General features: G+C 43.3%; 1 pseudogene; it reads left to right on the top strand.

Moving 5' to 3' along the window:
* LOC122139109 overlaps positions 1-1875 on the top strand; it is a 15099-nt pseudogene extending 13224 nt beyond the window's left edge.
* The last annotated feature ends 6175 nt before the right edge of the window (positions 1876-8050 follow it).

Here is an 8050-nt window from a genome sequence, read left to right on the forward strand (position 1 = left end):
TAATAAAATAATTCATTTTATAAATGTTTGTAGTCCATTTTATTTCATTTACAGAATCCTACAGTTATATTTATTCATCTAATAACACAATATCGGTCTAAGAGAAATATTGCACTGTAGAACGTCCTTCTTAAGTTATAATAGCAATAATAATAATACTACATTGTAGTAAAACATATTTATGGAATATCTATAATTTAAGGGATATCACACAACATGCCCAATTTTTTAATTTTCACTTCATTACATTTTAATAATCAACTTTTTAAAATAACTTTAACTACAGTTGTTAATTTTATTAATTAATTTGTTTTTCTCAGTATATTTCTATTTGAGATTGCAATGTTTTTTATATTCTGTGTCACTCTAAACCTAGTGATGTGAAGATATATACACACTCAGACTCTTCAGCTTTATATTCCTGCAGAGTCGCAGTTTGAATTTTGTGACTAAACCTCTGTTTTCTTGTTTATCGCGGCTTTGAATTAATCTGTTTTGTATAAAGCGCTGTAGAAATAGAGCTAAATGTGACTGAACATGATCTCCGCAGGACTGATGTGTGATTGAGTGTTTGTTTCTCAGTCTGAGCAAGACGAGCAATTAAGTCATGAACAGCGCCAAAGAGTCTGATGGGTCCGGCGTGAAGCCAGCCCTGAGCCGTTACAGTGCATTCTGGGAAGCGCGCATGGAGTCCTTCTCTTGGCGTCCAGAGCCGATCCTGTCTGAGCATCGCTCTGACGATCAATGGAGGTTTACATCGCCCGCGAGGATACTGATACGGAGCCTTCAATAACCTACCCACCTCGTGCTGGCCGGTGGCGGGAGCGGGAGAGGGTAGGCTTGCGCACTGAACTCTGGGAAGGGTTTCTCACCAGCAGTCCAACTCAAGTTTATGTCTCCACAAAGCTGACTTTTTGTTTCTCGCGGTTCTAACATTTTTTCTTAGAATTCAGAGAAAAAGTCAGGAGTGATGAAGGTGTAAGCTCAGGCTTTTTTGTCATAATTCCCGACTTTTTTCTCGCATTTCTGACTTTGTTGTAATTCTAATGTTTTTCTAGCACTTCTGACTTTATATGTCTTAATTCAGACTTTTTCTGGATAGCCTTGCAATTGGCATCTCTGCTCTCGTTCACAGCATGTACTGTAATCTACAATAGATGCGTTTTATTTTATTGTCAGTGTACCTTTGTCACACTTCGTGTTTGCTAGCCAGCGGACTGAGAATTGTTTAATGTATTCCTTGGATAAATGTGTGCATTGGTCATAGATGTTGTCATTCTTGGTAATTTATCATGATGTGGTGATTCGGTGAGCAGAGGATACACCTCAGATGTACCATAGATCAGAGACTATATAAGAAGAAGACACAGCACTGCATGCATAAGCGATGGGGAACTAGAAGTAACCTGTGTGTGTGAGTCAGACCCGTTCTCTGATCAGGGTTTTCTGTGGCGTGTTTGCAGGGGGTTCCGCGATGGGGACGGCGTGCCGGAGGTAGCGGGTACTTTGACTTCCTGAAGCTGGCGTAACAAGCGCCGTTAACCAGGGAATCCACTGCCACGCCCAAGATCATCGCTGGCGCTGGCGAGCGCGGGCTTCGCGACTGGCGGCTCACCTCCAGAGGGCCTTCTACAAGACTGACGTGCTGGGGCCCACGTCTACGAGCAGTACATCCACCGGCCTAGTTCGGATAACGACAAAGTGCTGCCCATGAAACACAGGTACAACCTCACTACACCGGACACCACTGGCCGGTCAGAGCAGTGTCTGATTCAGGGGCGCCTCAGTGTGTTGAATGGTGTGGAGGGCGGAGTGACGGCCTGTAAACTGGCCCGTAAGTGTGAGTACACAGGTCAAGGTTGTCCCGGAGTATGAGGCCGAAGATGCGTTGTTTGCAAGGTAGAGACAGCAGCTCACAGTCCACCTCACCTTACACAGACTTATACAGCATAATGATGCTGAAAAGTACAGCTTTGATCACTGAAATAAAGTACAGTTTATCAGATATTCACATAGAAAGCTATTGTACTAAATGGTAAAAATATTTCAAATTTTTACTGTATTTTGGATTTTAAAAAAAATGCAGGTTTGGTGAGGCACTAGGAAGATGCAGATTCTCTTAGGGAAACACTATTAAAAAAATTCTGTTCAGAAAGTTTGACTGGTAGAGTATGTACCATCGTCACGATGGATGACGAAATACTGAGATTTATTTTATTTGATCTTCGATATGTTTATATAGCAGCTTTTGAGAGAATTTATTTTATATCAGGATGATTATTTGTGAAGTGTTCTATGACTCAAATGCCTGAACGAGGTTGATAGTTATAATGTATATTTACACACACATTCGTCAGTTTGAAAACCAGCTGTAGGGGTGTTTTCCATGTGATGAGAGAGGACTTGGTTCCAGTACGTCAAGCTGAGCGTCTACTGCCGTTGTCTTCGCTGCGTCCTAAGCCGAGAACCTATCTGGTTGCCGGGCGATGGGGGCTCATTTTCCAGCTCGATCGGACCCAGCAGTTTCTGAGGGTTCCAGTCCGTCATACAGTGGCCTGGATTTGAGCTGGTCTCCCGATACAATGACGTCGCTTGCGCTAGGTGTACTGTGTGTTCATTTGCACGCCAGCGGGTCATGATCCGTCTGTTTTCAAGCGTCTCCATTCACGGAAAATCATCCTCATGAGCTCCATCTGCAGCGGCTCGGAGTTTGAGTCACTATAAAGCACATTTAGGAACTAAACTTTAACCAATAATCTTCACAAATATGTAATGAGAATCACTTTATCAACAAGAGAAGCTTTAAGGGCTTTCAAAAATTTAAATCTTAAGAATTATTACTTTAGTAACAGAGTAGAGTATCTCCATTAGGGACATTTTTTTCTTAGACTTATTTTTTTAGAAAAAAAAAAATCATTTTACAACACACACATACACGACAAAGGCATGCAAACAATGTTTTGTTGAATAACTTGATCACTTGTGGTAGAAATAAAAAAAAAAATAATAATTGCCCAATTTTTATGCCGGTTTGTGGTCTTCAGTGTTCATTGTTTATAAATTAATAAATGAAGACTGCAAATATTAGTAATGTAAACTGTTTTAAACAGTTTTAAATAGTTCCTATTTTACAGGGAAATATTTCAATAGTAGTAGTATTTCTTATTTGGCTTATTTAGAAATAATAATAGTCATAAATAATAATAATAAAGTCATTAATAGTCATTAGTAGTAGTAGTACTACTGTATAACGTAAAACAGAAAAGATCCATGAGCAATGTACAGTATAAATAATATTTTTCTGTTAAGTGTTTATATTAGTATAATAATAATAATAATACAGTATTATTGTTATTGCTGCTTATGGTTAATGTTATTACTTGTTCTTTTTATGTCATATTGATATTAGTGCTGTTAAAAATTAATCCAGTGGTGATTAATCAAGATCCTTCCTTACAACCTCCTGCCTGGACGCAACCAATTCTGGCGTCAAAGTGGCCACTCAGCTGAGACTGCCCTGCTCTCGTTACTGAAGCCCTGGATGAATACCATGCACCTCCACTCAACCTTACTAAGACTGAACTGCGGGTGGTTTCCAGCTAACCCAGTCGTTTCATCACAAATTCTTCCTATACAGCTGGTTCATCAACGACTCCTTCCAGACCCCAAAACCTAGGAGTTTGTGATGGATCATCATTCAGCTTCAAGGTGCCTGTTAAGCGTGCCTAATGGGTTAAGAGTCCCGACGCACAATCCAAGTTTGTGAGTTTCGAGTCTCAGGCCGGCGTGAATTGTAGTGGGGGGGTGCATGTACAGTGTTCTCTCTTCTCCCTGGCGTGCCTTCCTGCATGTAACTATCAAGCCTCTACCAACTGGATCCATAATGCAGCAGCAGCAGGGTTGTATTTTTGGTCCGACTCTACAAACAACACAGCAAACCTCAGTGTTGATTTTTAACCTGTAACTTAACCAGCTCAACTAGTTTGCGTCCCCCTGACCGTTCATCTGTGGTGTGTGTGTGTTTGTGTGTGGGTGGGTGTGTTTCGTGCAGAAAGCACTGCAGGATCCAAACGTGGCGGCATTCATGGTGGAGCCCATCCAGGGTGAAGCAGGTGTGGTTGTTCCTGATCCCGGTTACCTCACGAGAGTCCGGGAGCTTTGTACCAAACACAATGTGAGTACACACACATATATACACACACACACACAGCACAATAAATGAGATCCAGGAGATAGTTGCCTCTCATGTATGTTTTAATCAGACAAACACTTGACTGTGGTGTGTGTGGTTGTGTTGCTGGCAGGTTCTGTTCATTGCTGATGAGGTACAGACCGGTCCGGTCTGGGCCCGCACTGGTGCGGCGGGGGGGGGAGTCTCTGGCTGTGGACCACGAGGCACATGATGTCCGGATTCTTGGTGATTTCCTGGGTAAAAGCGCTGTCAAGAGGAGTGTATCCTGTGATCTCTCACACACACACACACTCCACGCTCCCTCTCTTACTTACACATCACACCCACACCACATCTCACTCCCACACAAACACACACACTCTCTCTCTCTCTCTCTCCTCTCCTCTCTCTCTCACACATCACAAACACACACACTCACTCACACACACACACACACACTCACTCACTCTCTCGTCTTACTACTACAAACCACCCACAAATCGTCTCTCATCTCTCTCACACACCACACACACTACGACACACACACACTACACTCACACACACACACACACACACACACACTCACACAAACACACACACAAACACTCACTCTCTCCCTCACTTACACAAACACACACACTCTCTCTCTCTCTCTCTCTCACACACACACTGCTCACACACCACACCCTCACGCACACACACAACACACACACGCTCTCCTCTCTCTCTCACAACACACCACACACACACATCACCTCAAAAACACACAACACAAACACACACCTCACTCAGGCCTCCCTCTCTTAAACAAACACAAACACTCTCTCCTCTCTTCTCTCATCATTCAATTCAATTCATTCAATATGTGCTTGGGGATTGGTGCATACAATTGTTACCATGTATTGCCAAAGCATAGTGTTTACATTGAATCTAATATATATAAATGCATGTATATACATTTAAAACAAAAAAATAGAACAAATAACATTTTAAAATTCTTCAAACAATTTATAATTCAATGTGGTGTGCGTGTGTGGTGTATGTTTGTGTGTTTGTGGTGTGTGTTTGTGTGTTTGTGGTGTGTGTGTGTGTGTGTGTAGGCGCATCACTGATTTGTTGACTCCTCCCTCTTTTTGTGACTCCTCCCCTTCCTCGCTCTCTCACACCCACACACACACACACACACACATATGAACACAACACACTGCGCGTGCGGGTTCACTGATGAGCTGTGTGTGTCTCAGGTCTCTGTGCTGTAGTCTGTGTGATGATGAGGTGATGCGACCTCACAAACCTGGAGATTCACAGGATCCACGTATGGAGGAAACCCTTCTGGCCAGGTGCCGCGTCGCCATCGCCGCTCTGGAGGTGTGTAGGTGTGTGAGAGAGAGAAGAGAGAGAGAGTGTGTTTGTGAGAGAGAGAGAGTCAGAGCGAGTGTGTGTGTGTGTTAGAGAGAGAGTGTGGTTTGTGTGTGTGTTGCAGAGAGAGAGAGAGAGAGAGAGAGTGTGTGTGTGTGTGTCAGAGAGAGAGTGTGTGTGGCTTGTGTGTGTCTGTGTGTGTGTTGTGTTGTGTGTGTGTGAGAGAGAGAGAGAGAGCGAGAGCGTGTGTGTGTGGTGTCTGTGTTGTGAGAGAGAGTGTGTGTGTGAGGGTGTGTGTGTGTGTGTGTGTGTGAGTGTGTGTGCAGTATAGTGTGTGTGGTGTGTTGTGTTGTGTTAGTTGTGTGTGTGTGTGTGTGGTGTGTGGGTGTGTGTGTGTGTTCTCATGTGTGTGTCTCCTGTGTGTGTGTTTTGTTTGAATCCTCTGGTCTCATCTCGGAATCTCCGTCAGGTGCTCAGAGGAGGAGAGAGTCTGAGCTCAGAATGCTGGGATCGGGACGTCAGGGCGTCTGAATGGGTCAGATCTTCGTGCTGACCGCAGAAGTCATCCTTCCGCTGGAAAGGGCAGAACAAGAGGCACGGCGTCCGCTACAACACAGGGGACAAGGCCTCCTGAACGCCATCATCCGTCAAAGAGGACTAAATGGTTGCAGAACAAGACTCCTCCGCCCAAACCCACCGTCCCGCAATTCAAACCCGACTACAAGCTCACGGCATGCAAACCATCTGCAATCCACGTCAGAAACTACTGCTCTTGATGTGAAAGTACTGGTAGCAGGCCTGCCGAATGAACTGTGGGTCGACTACGCGGAGACCGTTTAAACAGCTGAAGATCAGACACAGGTGATCTGAGGAGTGTGGGCGCGTTTTTTCAGCTCTTTATTTGGGCTGAAAACATGCAGCTGTGAGCAGAAACGAGTCGAATATCAGGGTTTCAGCTGTCACAAACATGCATTTAGATTTTTCTCTCTCATTTACGTCATCAGATTTTGTGTATTTTTAATAGAGAAGCAGGTGTGTAACCGTACATCTGGAACCTGACAATCCGGTTATCATTTTATACAGTTAAAGACAAATCATATGCTTTAATATTAGGAATATTAAAAAAACAACACAGAGGCACCACAGGTACAGCACGAATGAGAGACATATATTCAGTAATTACATTTTATTGTGACCAATCTGAGGTTTTTCAGCTCTTTTGACTGATTGTTCAGGGCCATTAGACTGCAGTGGCATTAAAGGATGTGTTTCACACACAAAGGCCAAAAATTTAAATGTGGCTCATCCTCAGTCATCTCATGAGATCAGGATGATTTGTGTTTCCTTCATCATCGGTTTGTAAGAAATGTAATGCACTGCATCAGTGTCACTCACATACTGGATGCTCTGCAGTGAATGGGTGTCCGTCATAAATGAGAGTCCAACCCGCTGATAAAAACATCCCAATAAATCCACAAGTAATCCACAGCACTCCAGTCCATCAGTGAACAGTCTTGGGAAGAACAAAAGCTGAAACAAATCCAGCAACAGTCAGACGTTTATTAACCTCAAATACATAGAGTCTTCAGTGAACTCCATAATACCACTTCCTCCAGTGTGTGTGTGTGTGTTTGTGTTTGAGTGTGTGTGTGTGTGTGTGTGTTGTGAGATGATCCGTTTCTAATCTAATCGCGTCTGATCTTCTCACAGACTTATGACGCCCTGGAGGGTGTGTCTTCGTCTCCATGAGTGACACACGTCTCTGTTGGCCAAGCCCGACTCACGGTGACATCATCAGACTATAGCCCCCTCCCCTCATTTATAAAGGAGGTGAGGTCAGAGAGTGATGTGGACATCATCAAGCAGGACCATCCCTGTCCCTTCTAAACCCTGGACTCATCGTCCATCCAGTGAGTTAATTCCAGCTCTAATTCTTCTGATTTTAGGCAACTCTTTTAAATCGTGTGTTTTTCATGAGCTGTTACAAGTCTCGTTCGAAGTTTCATTTACACATGAGTCCGCTCGACCCTCAACCGGGACTTTTAGGCAACTTTCAGGAGTGTTATGCTTATTTAGTTTTTTCATTCTCAACTAAACTTGAAGATTGTAGAATGTAGTTTTCTCTCTGGATGACAGGTCTGTTTGTAGTTGCTGCTGAAGTTTTGATGGACGTTGGCTGTGTGAAGTGAAACGCTGCTCCTTTTCTGTGACGTTTAACCGTTTCGTTCTTTTCCCTCAGAGGAAAGTGAATGAAGGTCACTGTCACAGTGTTTTGAACTGTTTACAAGTCCCACATTCACTGTGGACAGCTTGAATGGAAATGAGTTTTCCCTCCCTGATGAGAAAATAGTGCACTTGAACTGGCAGTCTTTTAATGACGTAAAACAAAAGATCGTGATCAAACTGAAATTATTCCACAGCCCACATTCTGCTAGCGTTTATTAACAATTTACAAATGAAGTCCATTAGGAGAACTAGCAGAAACAGAACTGTTTGGAGATGTTTGTGTGTTTATTATTC

This window comes from Cyprinus carpio, chromosome B12, assembly GCF_018340385.1.
Source record: "Cyprinus carpio isolate SPL01 chromosome B12, ASM1834038v1, whole genome shotgun sequence".
Classification (NCBI taxonomy): Eukaryota; Metazoa; Chordata; class Actinopteri; order Cypriniformes; family Cyprinidae; genus Cyprinus; species Cyprinus carpio.